The sequence below is a fragment of the Puntigrus tetrazona genome, chromosome 11, assembly GCF_018831695.1.
Source record: "Puntigrus tetrazona isolate hp1 chromosome 11, ASM1883169v1, whole genome shotgun sequence".
Classification (NCBI taxonomy): Eukaryota; Metazoa; Chordata; class Actinopteri; order Cypriniformes; family Cyprinidae; genus Puntigrus; species Puntigrus tetrazona.
The window spans coordinates 4,509,788-4,526,596 of record NC_056709.1 but is presented as its reverse complement, the minus strand read 5'-3'; the positions used below and the strand labels follow the sequence as shown (position 1 = coordinate 4,526,596).

General features: G+C 35.5%; 1 long non-coding RNA gene across 1 annotated transcript in view; it reads right to left on the bottom strand.

Annotated features, from left to right (window-relative positions):
* Positions 1-13,537, bottom strand: part of LOC122354394 — a 104,210-nt gene extending 90,673 nt beyond the window's left edge. The window contains exon 1 of the long non-coding RNA XR_006252104.1: positions 13,381-13,537. This is a non-coding gene — a long non-coding RNA (uncharacterized LOC122354394). The remainder of the gene's footprint in view (positions 1-13,380) is intronic.
* Positions 13,538-16,809: the final 3,272 nt, after the last annotated feature.

Here is a 16,809-nt window from a genome sequence, read left to right as displayed (position 1 = left end):
AACAAAAAGCTGCCTATTTATACTCATGCTGTGAACAGTGTCAATCACTGCACTGCACATTGGCTCATTTAGATACACTAGAAATGGATTGGTCTCTCTAAGGCAGATTCCAATTTTGTTGGCTATCTGACTTGATGTCAAGAGTGAAAGGGAACTGAAAGGGAACCTACTGAAAGGGAACCTACAATACTCTTCAACACTTGATGGCTACTCTGTCAAGTCTTCGTCAACAGTTAGGACTTTGAGTGTGATATTTGATGGTAATCTTTCATTATAAAGACATATATCTAGCATTAATAAAATGCATCTAAATTATAACAGAAAAGTTCATTCATGCATGTTTGCGAGTCCTGGTTAGAGAGGCAGGCACATTTTTTTCAGTTTAATTGTAGACTATAGACTAAACTTTTAAGCACAAATGAATTAATGAAATGATATCAATCCACAATCTAATTTGTGATACAGCCTGGAATTAAATCACACCATGTTGGCTTGGCCAAAGGAAAATTGGCACCCCAACTGAGCTTGGTTCCTTCCAAAGTTTTTTTTTTATTCAATTTTTGTCTCTGATAGAGTTTGGGTTCCTTGCTTGTCATGTCCATAGAGTTTTGCTGTGTATTTTTCTTCTGGTGCTTTCAGAATCATTAGAAAGGTGTCTGAAGTATGGCTGCAATAGTTGACTTATTTGATAAGTACTTTAACTTATTTACTTTTCATTTACTCATGTAAATAATTACTTTTTTATTGTTTAAAATGAAAATCTTTCTCAATTTGCAAACAAACATGTTAATGATGAGGAAAATGTTACATTGCATAGAAATATTTCACCCAATTCTTAATTTATTGGCTTAATATTTTAATTATAAATTATACATTAATAAGAAGAATCAATATTTCATGTTAAAGAAGTTTATGTTATTTCATGTTTTATTTATCTTTTTTAGTTTAAAGCTGCTTTTGTCGTTTATCAATGACTGATTATTGTGCTGTGTTTTAGACATATTTTTATTCATATGTGGAGTGTGGGTTATGTGGTGATTCATTCATTCAATGTGATAATAGTAGTAAAATATATGAGAAATTTTAAAAAGATTGAATTATCATCTTGATATTGTGAAAGGCATAAACCATGAGCAATTTTTTGCTGAGTTAAACACACATAACAAAAGAGAGATGTCACATATGCTGTCACCAGATTACAGTATGCTGTGAAAAAACACCAAGAGCACTTGCTTACTGCAGCGATATGTGTGTTCCAGAGAATGTTTAGCACCACAAGGCATTTTTGCATGCTGGAGAGCATGTGTGAGAACACGTGTCTGCTTTCACATGCTTGTGCTTGTGTGACTGGGAGTGATGTTACAGAACTGAGTGAAGAGGTGTTTTTTTCTGAGTAAACAGGCAGATTTCTCTGCTTACAGAAGGTTTGGTTTAACAGTGTGGAACAAAAATGACCATTGCTCTGCCATTTAAAGGGTTAGTTGACCCCAAAATGAAAATTACATCATGCTAAATTAAAATATTTTGATGAAATCAGAGAACAATACAACTGAAATGATCCCAGATCCAGAAACAATACTCAAAAATGTGAAATGAAGTTAGAAATAGAGCGTATTATGTGTTATCAAATTTGATTTATTGCCAGTGATAAAAACACAACTGGACACTGGTTGGACATCTGTTTAAGACACCTGTGTATGTACATCCCTCATCCATCTAACTGACCATCTCTTTAGAGTTGTTTCGCATGAATATTAAATATTAAAATATTAAAATATTAAACTGTAGCACGTAATAAAGCATTGTCTTGCAGCCTTTGAAACACAGCTATTTGTTATATTAAACAAACTGTTTTTAATGCCCCTTTCACCCAACCAATGGTCACTAAAAGTGTAACAATGAGGGTCTGTGGACCCTTCCCCATAAACGCATTTTAACACTTTTGTTTATATAGCTCTTGTAGGTTGTATCAAAAACTGAACATTATTATTAAATGCAGAGACAGTCTTTGTAATGTAATCAACAATAATCACTAGAAATTAAGTGTCCCTAACTAAGCAAGCCAGAGGCGACACCTCAAAAAGCCAGAACAGGACTCTGGTTTCCTGGCAACCAACTGATTTAGAGCTAGTTTACTGCTCTAAGGTATCTCCCTTTGGAAAGACAATGGGCTTTTTTCTTATTGATTCACAGGAAAACTTTTTTTTAAGTACACACATACCTTTCAGGTCATTGTGTATATTGTTATTGTTCTTGCATATCCTCACATAAGATGAGGATAGGAGCTCCACTGCAACCCTTAAGTTTCTTTCTTTTCATAGCCTCATTCTCTGCTTCAACTTATTCACAAAGCTGCTGAGACAAGCTTTTAACATAAGAGAAAAGAAAAGTTTGACCTCATCAAAACTATGCATCATACACTACATCAGTGAGGATCATACATTACTTTAAAGTAGTTCCAATCACAACAAACTCTTGTAGAAACATGAGCCTTGTTGCTAGGAGACACATGACAACTGAAAACTGTGTTCTAAAATCCACCTAAAAATCTCTGATTGGATGGTTCAAATCATATTTATCTGAGATGCTAATTATTGAAGTTGACAGATAAAACCCCACGTGTAATAACCTAGGACACTGTCTAACACTTAATGGCTGTTTCTGGTATTCTGGTATTCTTCTTCATCAGTTAGGAACCTAGGTGTGCTGTTTGATAGCAATCTTTTAATCATTTAAATGCAGAATTCATTGATGTGTTTATGACCTTGAGGATAGACTATTGTAAAGCCTTATTGGGTGTGTATGTTTGATAGACAAACTTCAGCTGGTCCAAAACACAGCAGCTAGTCCTTAGTAGAACTAGGAAGTATGATAATATTAACACAGATCTGTCAACACTGCAATGGCTCCCTATCAAACATTCCCTATCAGATTGTAAAATCTTTTTGAATTGTTTTTTAATTACTTATAAATCCCTGAACAGCTTAGCTCCTCAATACTTGAGTGAACTCTTATCACACTATAGTCCTGCACATCTCGCTGCATTCTCAAAACTCTGGCCATTTGATAATATCTAGAATATCAAAATTGAGTGCAATCCTATTTATATTTAGCACCCAAACTCTTGAACAATGTTCCTAATACTGTTAGGAAGCAGACACACTGTATCAGTTTAAATCTAGACTAAAGACACATCTCCTTAACCTAGCTTACACACTATACACTTCTATTATTCAAATCCGTTAAAGGATTGTTAGGCTGCATTAATTAGATCAGCCGGAACTGAGAACTGAGAAAACTGCCCAGAAACCATGATGTACTTGTTAAATCATAAAAAGAATAGCATCAGCACTAATATTAGTCTGTTTCTTTCCTATTCTGTTTCTCAGATGGTGGATCAGCACCAACACACACTAAAAGTCCTTTGCACAACAATCTAACATGCTTAAAACTGAAGTGGAAATTAAGTGCTGGGTGTCTGGCCAGAGGAGAACTAACTCCCAACTGAGAATTGTTTCTCCCAAGGTTTTTTTCTCCATTCTGTCACGGATGGGGTTTCGGTTCCTTGCCGCTGTCACCTCTGGTTTGCTTAGTTGGGACAGTTAATTTCTAGTGATTATCATCAATTTAATTACAGATATCATCTCTGCATTTAATTAAAAAAAATAAAAATAGTGTTTAATAAATCATTATGCATTACTATCACTCTATTCTCCTATTTGATACAGTTCAGTGCTTTGATAAAATCTGTACTGTTAAAAGCGCTATATAAATAAAAGTGACTGATTGATTGAATGAAATCAAAGTCTGAAGCTAAAAAACATACTCTGTGACCATAATACACTACTCAATTTTCTATGGAATCTGTCAACTTCAATCTGCATACTGGTTCTGATTTTCCTTAACTAGCTTTAACTTGTTCAGACTAAAAAGTAGCATCTAATTTAGCAAAGAAATTTCTAACTAGGAATATTAGATTAAAAGTGACTCAAGATTAACTATAAATTGAAGAAAAGATAAAAGGTGTGTTGCGCAGACCATTTGGTGCATGACATCAATGTACCGTGTGAGTTTTGTACTGACCCTCATTTACAAAGCAGTCTGGTGAAAATGATTCATGCAAACATAAACTCATTTAGGTGAACTTTGCCCAGAATCTGTAAAAGGCTTGTTCTAAGAAAGTGCTTATGATTTGTGGGGATTAAAAAAAAAACACTAGGTGGATTTCTAACATATGGTTATAGGGGTGATTGTGTACAGACGCATTTAAGATCAAACATATTCTAAAAGTAAATTTTGCATGTAATGTCCCCTCTAAAAATAGTAATATCACAACAGCTTGCACAGTTTAAAGTTCCAATTTCTACAGCACAAAAATATCTGAGAAGACATCTCAGATCTCTAGAAAAATCTGAATAAGTATGGACATTACTAATAGTAAAAGGACATTTGATTCACCTAGGCCTACATAATGACAGATTCACTACATTTACTGCACAAGTGCATTTAGAGACACCTTTGGAAAACATTAAAAAGTGACCTACTAAACAGAAGGTGTTCAGGTGTTCACAGTCAAAGAGCTTGGCATCCAACACATTTGAGTTGCAAATGTCTGCTCAGTCACACATTCAGATTCCCACTGCTCCTCTTTATATACACTCACATGGGTGATTTTTTCACTAAGGTACCCTTTTAACTAGTTGAAAGTTTAAAATCTTCTTTATATTTAATTTTTAATTTTATGTCATATGTCTAAAAGTGTTAGAGTGTAAAGTTACAGTTCCAAAGACTAAAAATATTCTTTATAAAATTTATGACTTGTCCACACCCCCTTAAAATGACTCGTTTAATTCACATTTTGTTTTATGGACATTTTATTGCGAAAATGTTTACACAAAGAAGAAATGTGGAACTATTATTCTAGCTGTAGTGTTGCTGCTGGTTGCCGGAGATGTGTTTCATTGACTGGATTGCTGGTCAATCAGAGCACAACATGTGAAAAATAATGTGTTTTTTTTTTTTTATTTAAACCACATAAACATATCGCATTACACCAATTACACAAAATGATGTTCTTTTTAGTAATATCTATGACCCCTTTAGCAATACTGTGTTGTATTACAAATTTATAAAAGGTTAAACACAGATTCCAATATAACAGTATATGCTGAATGTGTATTGTGATTTACATTCTAAGAGCAGGAAGCCCAAGCCCCGAGACAGTTATCTTTTGTCTTTCAGTTCTTGAACATCTGGTAGATCAAGTGTGAATGCTAATCCTGAGGTACAACTGTGCCTTTTGTTTTAGTCTCTATAACACCTATGCATTTGAATGATACTAAGATGCTAAATAGATCAAGGATCGGGAAAGTTCCTGTTCTGGGCTAAGTTCCTGATCTGCATTGGCATACTTTTGTTTTACTGGTCTCCACCCCTGTGTACTTCTCCCCTTCTGAAACATATAAACTTCAACCTAGCATGTTTCAGTTAGATTTTTTGCTTGGAGATTTCTTGAAGATTTTCTTGGAGATTGCTTGACGATTTTCTTAAAGATTTCTTGAAGACTTCTTGCAGATGACTACAGCAACAAAATAAAAACGAACTCCTGCTTTACCAAGAATCTCCTGGTCTCTTCTCAAAAAGAAGCTAAAAAAAGTTTCCAACAACTGTTAACAATAAGAGCTCATATTTATATAAATCAGGAATTTTAGATGAATTTTAAAATGAAGTTACAGTAATACATTACCATTACCAACATCAATTAACCATAAGGCACAGACAAAATATACAGGTCTGGAGAGTAATAAAATACATGTAATGTCATTACATATTTAAAATACAATATATGAGTTAATGTATTTTGTTAAAGTTACATATTAAATGGGTGCTAATAAAATTACAGTTACATCCAAAAAGTATTTTAGATTACCAAAGTGATTATGCAGCCTGTTTAAACTGTAGCCTGTTTAAACTGTAGCCTGTTACGATTCACTAAATTGCAAGAAATCAATCAGAAAAAATCTGAAATCAAGCATATGGAAGGTTTTTCAGGATTATTTCCAAATGAAATTGCAAATTATATTTTCATTACCATTTGCCTTTTCGCTTTTGGGAATGTACAATGACTGCCACATTTCAAATAAAAAAGTCTATCGGTATTTATATTCTATAGAGTGAAACATAAGGTTAAAATGACTGTTCTGTAAATTTATTTTCATTCCATAGTTCATTTAATAGCTTAAATAAGGTAATATTTAGTAATATTTAGTCCAGAGAGTCACAACCGGGCTCGCAAAAGAGAGTGGCCTGTGCACAGTGGTGAGAGCGTAGAAAGAGAGCGATGATACATACTATGTGATCAAATGTGGCTACCTCATGATGTTAACCTCTTATGTTTAATAAATCAAGTGTTAAGATCCACTGATCTCCCTGTTGGTGTTCTCCTTGATACAAAGCCAAGAACCCACAAATCTGTGAAGTTGCATATATAAACAACACAAGTTACACTGGTGGTAGCACTGGTTGGCTTGTTTAACTTGTTTGTTTTTTTTATTTTGAATGAAGTAGATATCACCACTTTGATGAAAGTGAAAGCCGACTATCAGTTGGACCACTGTTTTGGGCAGCAGATTTCCAGTCTTCAGCTGGAGTGACATGTTCCACACACTCTCCACCTCAGACTTGTGGACCTGTGGACTATGACATCACAGCACACCATCACTAGTCTTCCATGGACAATCATCATCAATGCCGACACTGCTGCTGTGCTGCACTACATACGCAGAGAATTCAACAACGCCCATTGGATGACTGCTGTTCTCCCCAATGCCAACATGGCTACTGAACATGACCAACTACCCCAAACTGATGACTTCTCCTGCCAAAAGACATTGTAGCTACTCTCATTTTTCCCATAGCTGTGAGTCACACACTCCTCACACCACACAGTTTGATGAATACACCCCCATAGATATCATTAATGGAAACTCCAGGTCTGGCCACTCTCCTTCACTGGAGCGCCGGCCTGGTTTTGACCATGAACATGGAACCCGCAATGCTCACTCACCCTCCCCCAGTCAACAGTAGAGACCTTCCAGTTATCACAGAGATAGTTCTCAGTCACTACCCCCCATTCCTATAGTTCACCAACGTATTACACCTCTACCACACAACATGTACACTCCTCTCAGGCTCACAGTAGGGAAAGCCCCATATTTTCCACAGCGGGGAAAAGAGTAGAAGTTGTCATTGGGGACCAAATGCCAGCTTCATCTTATATAATACTCCACTCTGACACAACTGATTGTAGCTCTAATTCACCTATGCCGGGATTGAACTCAATGCTTTGGTGGATTCAGAGTCAGGCCTATCTCTCATTATGGATGACTACCATAGATTCATACCAGCTTTGTCTACTCAGTCTATCAGCAAGTCTTTTGTGTTAGCATCATCAGTTACTGGACAGCTACTGGACATACCTGGCTCTGTGACAGCTTCTATACATATTGGCAATGTCTCATTTTCTTATGTGTTCCATGTAGTACACACTGCTACACATCCTGTTCTTATAGGCTGGGATTTACTAATTGAGCACAACATTACCACGTATGATATACCATGTGCATGTTGACAATTTTATAATACTTCAGTGCCTCTTTCACTATCACAATCACTTAATGATGGATGCCCTTTAGGTCAGCTTTTGCCATTCACTGGCAATACCAATGATGAGTATGCATTAGTCTCAGCTCACTTCTACAGAAGCTGTCCATCCAATGACTGCAGTGCATTTGCAGGATACCCAGATAAATTTTAAAAAACAGACCCAGCTCAAGAGCCTGCTGGCTGAGTTTGCTGACAGTTTCAGCTCTCATTTTCATGGTAAAACAAATTTGAACAAATATATCACTGATGATGCTGCTCCAATAAAACTGCACCAATATAGAACATCGCTAGCTACTCAGGCTGTACTGCAACAAGAAATGTCAAAGCTCTTTGATCACAACATCATTGAGGAGTCTCAAAATCCATGGTCGCCTCCAGTTGTGCTTATTCGAAAAAAGGATAGCACACAATGGTTCTGCGTCAATTACAGACAACTCAGTGATGTTACAATGAAAGACTCACACCCCTTTCCTCGGGTGGATGATACCCTTGACAGGCATTCTGTAGGCATTCTGAGTGTTTAGCACTATTTATATGACTGCTGGTTACTGGCAAATACCTCTTAACCCAAAAGACAAAGAAAAGACTGCTGTCTCTACTAGTACTGGGCTTTATCAATTCTGTATGATGCCAGTGGGCATCTCCAATGCACTGTCCAGTTTCAAGCACTTAATGGAACTTGTGCCTGCACTGGGTACAAATTTAGATTATATTATTGTCTACAGTGCCAATTTTCTGCAACACCTACAGCACTTATGTGAAGTTTTAGTTTTCTTGGTCAGCTGAAGCAAATGAACCTTTTTGACTTGACCAAGTTTGTCAGTCTCTATTGACTGACATTGGCAGGTTGCATCTTTCACTAAATCCCACAACATGGTGTTCCTGAGGCTCTACACTCAAATCAGAACAGAATCTGATATGATTAAACACCTTTGTAACTTGTTGGCAATCAAAAAGCTGAGAATTGTTGAGAGATTTAATCACACATCTAAAAGATGAACTCTCTGAGTCTTTTTTCAACTTGACAGAGTGGGATGAGCAACTCCACTGCAGGTTGCATTACCTTTTAACACTACTAAGCACACTATCACAGGATTGACACCCTTCTTCCTGGCTCATGGCCGGGAAGCCCACATTCCCTAGATTAATTACTCCAGGACATGTCTCCAGTTCAGCGACAGTTTGTGTAAAAGACTGGTCTGTGCTTAATGCTCTACAACTGCTTTCCAGGACAAGGCTCCGGACTAACAATGTCTGAACTATGACCATCATTTGAAATACACTCCATTACAACACTGATGACTTGGCGGTGACTGCATCAACATTGGGTGGGTCCATATAAGTTTCTGCAACCAATATGCCCATTTGGTAGTTCTACCCCTGCTAATTTTGAAGCTAGGGATGTATCCAGACTTCATGCGAAAGCAAAAATGCAACAGTTGCAACCTCAACCCCAATTTTAACTGTCTGGAAAGCTACAACCGTCTTGCCCTATGGATAATGTGCTGGGCTTTAACATTGCACTGTTGCTTCCAACAGTGGGCACACCTGAAACTGAATTGTCAACAGATGTTTCTGATGCACCAGATACTCCAGCATCGAATTAGAATGTGCTTCCCAGGATACATTGATTGCCTTACCATTTGAAAGATTTAGCATTTCACTGATGTTCTCTGTATTTGGTTTTTTGTTCATGTACAGGGTTAATACCTGTAACAGTAGAAATCTTGATGGTCATTTTCTTCTATACTGATGCTTTATGGGCCTTTTGACACTGATTTTTATCTATATATAAATATAAAAATATAAAAAGGATATATAAAAATATATATAAATATAATGTATATATAATGTATACATCTGTATACATCAAACCCACAAACCAGCACGTTACAACATATGCCTATTTGGGACACATGCCTAGTGATAAGATTTTAGTTTGAATACGCCTCATGCCAAATTAATTCCCCATATTTGAAAACATAACTTCCTCTAATATGTTTTTATTTCTAAGTTCAAAATGTTTTAAATATTAATCTTATACATTATTTATACATTTATAATTGTTTTAAATGTATTTATGCCACCTATTTAAGTAGAGGTGATTATATACATAAAAACAAGACATCAAAATTAATATGTCCTTTACATGTATTACAACTATTCCAAAGTATTTAGATAAAGTTACTAAAATTCAGTATTCTACTGAAATACATTACAAAATACTTTTTAAAGCATGTATTTTGTAATCTGTAATGAAATACATTTTAAAAGTAGCCTTCCGTGAAAATATATACTTAATATCTGTGATATCAGACTTTCTATCTATGCCAGATGTTAATTTTGATTAAAACATCTAACTGCACTGAAATTTTGATGATTTTATTACATTCTAATTTATTACATTCAGTTCATGTAAACAGCAATTAATATTGAATAACAACAAGGTAATGCCAATGAGGCTCACACAGCCAGACTTTTGAGAATTCAAAACAAACAAACTGCACGCAGAGGAAAAAAAGTATATTTGTTTTTATATTTATAACATATAGCCTAATTAAACAACATGACACAACCAGGAGGGAAGTTTCTTGAAAACCATGTTTGCAAATTTGACAAGATTTAAAAGTAGTCAACATACATTTTATTTCAGTATTTGAATTAGAATTTATTGAAAAGGTATACTGTTCATTGCTTTTGCTTCATTTGGTTAACAAAAATAGTTACAAACAAAGATCAAAGTAGCTGTGTTTTGTTAATGAATGATTAGCGTTTTTGAATTCTGAATCATTTGAGTCAATGATTCAGTGGTCCATTCATAAGGACAGGCACTTGCTTCATATTTCAATGAATCAGTTGTCTGAATGAATCGTTTGAAAGCTTCAACGACTCCTTAATTGTGTCATTGAAGATGCTGCCACCTTTTGGCGTTTTAGATCATGATTCCATATGATTGGTAACAGCCCTATATTATCTTCTTATATTAAGTGAAAGTATTAATAAAATGCAAGAATTTATTATAAAAGATTGCATGCATTTAAAATGATAAGGCGCGGACATGCCCTTTTAATAGGTAAAATGACACTGAAATATTTGTGTGCAGTAGTAAGTCATATAAAATGTAATTTTCCTACAAGAAAATTGTGGCCAGTAAAAATGCTGGCTAACAAATTTGAAAAAACACTAGCCACAGTGGCTGGATAGAAAAAATGTAATGTCAAGCCTTGCTTATAAAAATAATAATAATAATAATAATAATAATAATAATAATAACAATAACAATAATAATCACTTCTACAGCTAACATATTTTTGTAAATGTTTGGCAATAAACAGAGTCCCAACAGGCCCCATTGTGAGAAGAAAAAACAACAGTCATTGTCATGTTGCAACAACTGCAGGGTAATTAGTGTCGGCATCCTTGGTATGATAGAAATTTTTGCTGTTACATTAAACTAGGGACCTCTTAAAACATATCTTCATTCATTCATTCATTCATTCACATTTGTGCGTTTTGTAAAACCTAAATAAACCAACATTTATTAACTCTCACAAGAACAATACATTTCAGTAGCTCAAATACTTTCAAGCTGAACTTGTTTTTCAGACTTGTGGCAGAGGTCTGTAGGAACGCCTGACTGAACTTGCAATTCCCCAGGGTGTTTTCTTAACTGTTTGGGAGGGAGATGTCACATGCAGTGTTGGCATAAACAGTCAAATATGTGTGCATGCATCTCTGTAACATTGTGAGCTTGTAAATCTGCTCGATACATTGCACAGACAAGTGTTAGAAGTCACAGCCACATAAGGCCACAAAACACAAACATCTAAACTTTTAACTACACAAATTTTACAAGTGAAATAAAAACTTAATTTGGTCTGACAGTCAAACTGAGATGACCGATGACAAATTGATAAATTCAAAGATAGCATAAGAACCTGCATGCTTTTCAAAGAGTGATTTCAATTTTATGCAAATGAGCAGTGACAAGCAATAGGATGGTGGAACAAGAATTTCAACACACCATTTCCCTGTTTACTACTGTAAAGCTACACAATCTTGTAAATTTTAAAATTGTAAATTTGTAAAAAGTGCTATGTAAATAATGGTGACTTGACTAGAAATGGCCAGTGCACTCTACATAAAGGGATAGTTCTCTTTAATGAAAGACAATTTTGATATATCAACAGACAATGTTGAACGATGAGGACATTGATGACAGTGCCCTATCACACACCTGCCTGACTGACTGTGTTGTACAAGAGATAAAAAACAATATAAACACTGTTTGTTTTCTCACATAATCCTTTGGTTCATGTCTTAGGCCATAAATGTATCGTTATGATGGGGTATGGTTTAATTTTGAGTTCTCTGGGGTTTTTTTTTAATCTCATAGAGAAAGTTCCCTATTATATGACTGACAGACTACAACGTTTTGTCTTAAAAATCCCAAAATTTTATTGGTCTGTTCTTTTAAATGAATCATCCACAGCTTGCACATAGTGTGCTTGACATAAATGTCAACACAAGCAGGGGTTACAAGAAATGTTTACCACTTGTGAAGCCCAAAATGTCTAGCTTCATGCAAACATGCTTATCCAAGAGTGCCGTCTACACATTTGTTGAACTGACTGCAGTAATTGATGATTGCAGCAGATGACAATTAATCTAAGCTGTTACGAAATTAACAGAGTTACTTAAGTGTAAATTGCATGCAGCATAAAATATGGCAAATAAATATGCAGATGATCTGCTGCAGCAACACCTACCAAAAGTAAAAGAGCTATATGACTGCAAGTGATTACTAAATCCATATCCACCTTGAAAAGAACCAATACGTCTTACTGTTCTTAACGCTGCCATGATGTGGCAAGTCACTGAACTGATGTTTTAAATCGTTTGAAGTGTTTTCTCTTCCGTGTGAATGTCGCACAACCTTTAGAGAATGCTGACTGCACTAAATAGATTTCGCAAAACCACAAATGCACCAGAATTCCTAAATTATGCACACACACACACACACACACACACACACACACACACACACACACACACACAAATAAATAAATAAATAAAATAGAAAAGAATGCGTATTATGCCTTAAAGATTAAACGTTCTTAGAATACCACACACAAATACTACTGTACATAATGCCAAATACCAGGTTTCTTACATAAGACATTCATTCAAACAAATCATATAAGAAGCCGATACGCTTCTGAATTTGATCTATAATTGTCGATTTAATAGTACAATCAATCTACAGCATATGAAAACATGACATAACTGCGATCTCTTCCATGCATCAGTAAGTAGATGCCCTGACAGTGTCTGCGTACTTTCATGACGTGATTGTCATTGAATATGCACAGCTATTGCTTCAGTATCAATTGTCCTTTTCTAGGTTTTCTCACTTACATAGATTACATTTACGACGCAATCAGCTATAATGGCCATTGATCAAAAGGCTGTAGCCTATTGGTTTTACACATGCATGATTTTCTTTCTTATTTTTGTAATGCGTTCGCGCACTAAAGCTGAATCCAGGATTTGTACCGTAGTAGCCTATACAGCAGTGTTGCGCATGACATAATCTTTCTCATAAATGTTCTTTCGCCTCTGCAAAACAGTACTAATAATAATTTACAAATGCACCGGTGTTTCGATTAATTGTACGTTAAACTACAACATGTTGACACGCAGCCTGTCACTCACCTGAGGTATCAAGCGGTCGTCCAGGTGGATCATGGAGATTTCAGAGTAAATGAAGTACAAGCAGTAGAGGCGATTCAGTCCCGCCCAGATCCCGTCGACTGTTTCTCGGTAAGGCACCAACCCAATGCTACAGTGAGAGCAACTGAGCACGGTTAAAGGGAGGGACGTCACTAAGAGGGTATAAGAGAGTATGAGAAGTGTTGAGTATGTAAAACCCTGGGGAAATAATTTTAATTACTGAATGACTTTTTAGGGTCGACGCTTTTAATTTTGGTTTGGGTTTTGGGGGCTTTTTTGTCATTTGTGTCAATACTTTTATGAGCACTATTAGTTGTGAAACCAAATGCACTTCTTAGCACAGTTAGCTAACATTAATATTAAAAGGTGTTCAACGATATGCAATCTTATTTTATAATTATGGGACGGGTGTTTTTTTTCCGCTTGAGCACTTGTTCCCCAAAATGTCTATGCAAATAAAAAACAGCAATACCCACACAAATATAAATCTAGATCTTTTTTTTTTTTTTGAACAGAAAAAAAGTGTCTTGAGAAGAGGGTAAATGGAGAGCATTCTGTCTCTAGCCCAAAGAGAAAGTCTGGCACAGACCAGTGAATGCTGTGCAGTCCATAAAAAGATGTGTTGAAGCTGGACAAATTAAATGCACCAATCAGTTCAGTTCATAATGGCTGTCAATGCAAAATGCCCAAAGAAGACCAGGATAGGTGATCAATTTTCCTTCCAGTAGAGGGCTTTATCATGGAGCATGTATTTTGGTTCATTATAATAATTATTAATAATCCATTTTGTGGTGGGTACTTGTTAGGGTCACATGTCATATTATATTACACGTATATAATACCAAGTGTCTTAGACTACACAACAACTAACCAAAAGTGTGTTACATATGTGTTGCAGACTTTATAAAATGTAATTATAAATTTAAGTACACCGAAATAAGCGACTTAAAATAGTGTCAAGATTGTACTAAAGTGTACAAATAGCTGTGTAACAGACTCAGCCTGTTACATCTACATAATTAAAAACTTAATAACTTAGTTACGTGGAAGGTACATTTTGGTTCATGTAAGTACAACGCCTACTACTTAGTATTTAATAAGGTAATGACTTTGTATTATGACACCTTAAAATGAAGTGTTAAGTTTTGAAAACAAAGTTGTTCCTATATCTATGTGTTCAAGAGGATCTTAATTTCATAAGCTGTAAATGTGCTCATGATAAACCACCTTAAGGTCAAATAAGGGTTTTGGGTGTGTGTTCTCCAAAGATTGTTTGCATGAGGAGGCACACCCTGTCACGAGTCACCTCTCATGCATGACCCAGCAGTAGTTTGCCTGGTCACAGCTGCACAGGATAATGTGCATCCTGAACTCTGGCTTTTGCCCCTTGCCAACTCGCTAGCATCTTCACAAACACAACAATATCTTACCTTGCTTTAGTCACCCTTTCAATATATTTAGTTTTGAGTTTGTCTGTGTGGCATGTATTAATTTAAGTCAAACTAAGAAATGTCTGAATGTAACTGCATTAGATAAATTAAAAAATGATGTGGAATTTATTTAAAAGATTTCACAAGCACATTCCTCCTTTTAAAACATTTCAGTATTTTGTCAGGTTTTAAACAATAAAACAGCAACAATTGTTTAAATTATTTATTTAAGCCTTTAAACAACAAAACATGAAATCACAATCCTCACAGGACTTTGATTAATATAAATAACAAACACATTTAAAAATCTTTAAAAAGACACATACACCCAACAGAAAATTTGCTTTTACCATGGATATGGTTTTTTCACAATGTCCTAACTCCTAGCTCAGATTGTTCCAGCAAATCCACCACAAGATGGCGCCATGACTCAACAACAACAAAAAAATGTAATCTTCATTATGTAAAGCAATGTACAAGCTCTCCCAAAATCTGTAATTTATTATTTAAAATTGTACATTTTTCTAAATTGTATCTAATGTCAAATATAATGGTATACAGTTTAAAATATTAGTACTAGACATAAATAACAGCACATGACATTCTACTATATGTTGTTCATGTTCAACATCAAACGTAAGTTAAAGGCCTAAAGGAATCTGTGGCAGTTATGGGGTGCAGCGTCCATAGCTCTGAGATAATTCCTAGCTAGAAATTCTATTAAGAACACTCTGGTATAGAGAGTGTTGCCATAAAAAGGCTATACAAATGCATTAACGCGACAATAGTGTTTTGGTGCCCTGAAAATGCTAACGTTTGAAAAAAGTTATTTGAAAATGATATCATTGTCCTTGTTTAAACAATAAAAAAACATGCATTTGTGAAAACAGGGTTTGCTCTGGCCATTTTTTCAATCAGCCCTTTCAATCAGTCTTAAAGACTTCACTTGTGCTTGCATGGCATGAATTCTAAGCCAGAGGTTTTGTTTCTCCTAGAGCTATAGTGGCAGAGTAAGACAAATCAGCTTTCAAGACACAAGGCTGAACATTAGCTAAAAAAGATCCACATCACACCCCTTGTGATTTTACTTCACTGGCTCCCAATTGTGGTCCCAATCAAATTTAAGAATGAATACCATGTAAAGTTTACCTTATCACTGAGTCTTTCTAATAAAATTGTACCTCAGTTCACCCATAAAACTGTATTTGTATAATTCCTCCTGCAAGTTACGGTCACTGAACAGATGGTGCCTTGTTGTTCCTTCACAGCAGGATACAAAGTCACTGTCCCCTCTCTACTCTTTTCTAGAGGAATGAGCCAAGAAGCAGCTAAAGACTCTTCGAAATGCATTTAATGATTTTACAACATTCTACAACCTTAATGATTTCACCAGTGCAATTAAAAACACAAACACACGCCCTCATTCTGGGTTTTATACACACAAAACCATGCATTTTTTTTTATTTTCAGAAACCTTTCTATATGATTCATATGCTTGTTTCCTAATGGGTACCAACAAATTTAACCCACAACATCAAAAATGTTCACAACATCCAGCAAAGTAAAATACACTCTCTAGAAGGCAGGCATGTCACAGTCAACATCTACAATCAAGAAACAATTTTACAAGAGCAAATACAGAGGGTTCACCATAAAGTGCAAACAAAGCCAGATTTAGCCAAAAAAAAAACAGCTAAAAAGCCAGACTAAATTAGGATCAACCTGTACTGGCAGGAAGAAAACAAGTATGAGATTTGGAACAGCTCATGATCCAAAGCACACAACGTCATCTGTGAAACATGGTGGAGCAGTGTGTTGACATGAGCATGCATGGTTTCCAGTGGCACTGAGTTACGTTTAATAATGATGACAGAAGACATAAGTAGCTGAATGAATTCTAAAGTGTATTGGGATACATTCAGTTAAATTCAGTCAAGTTCTTTGGGCAGCGTTTCATACTACACATGGACGATGATGCAAA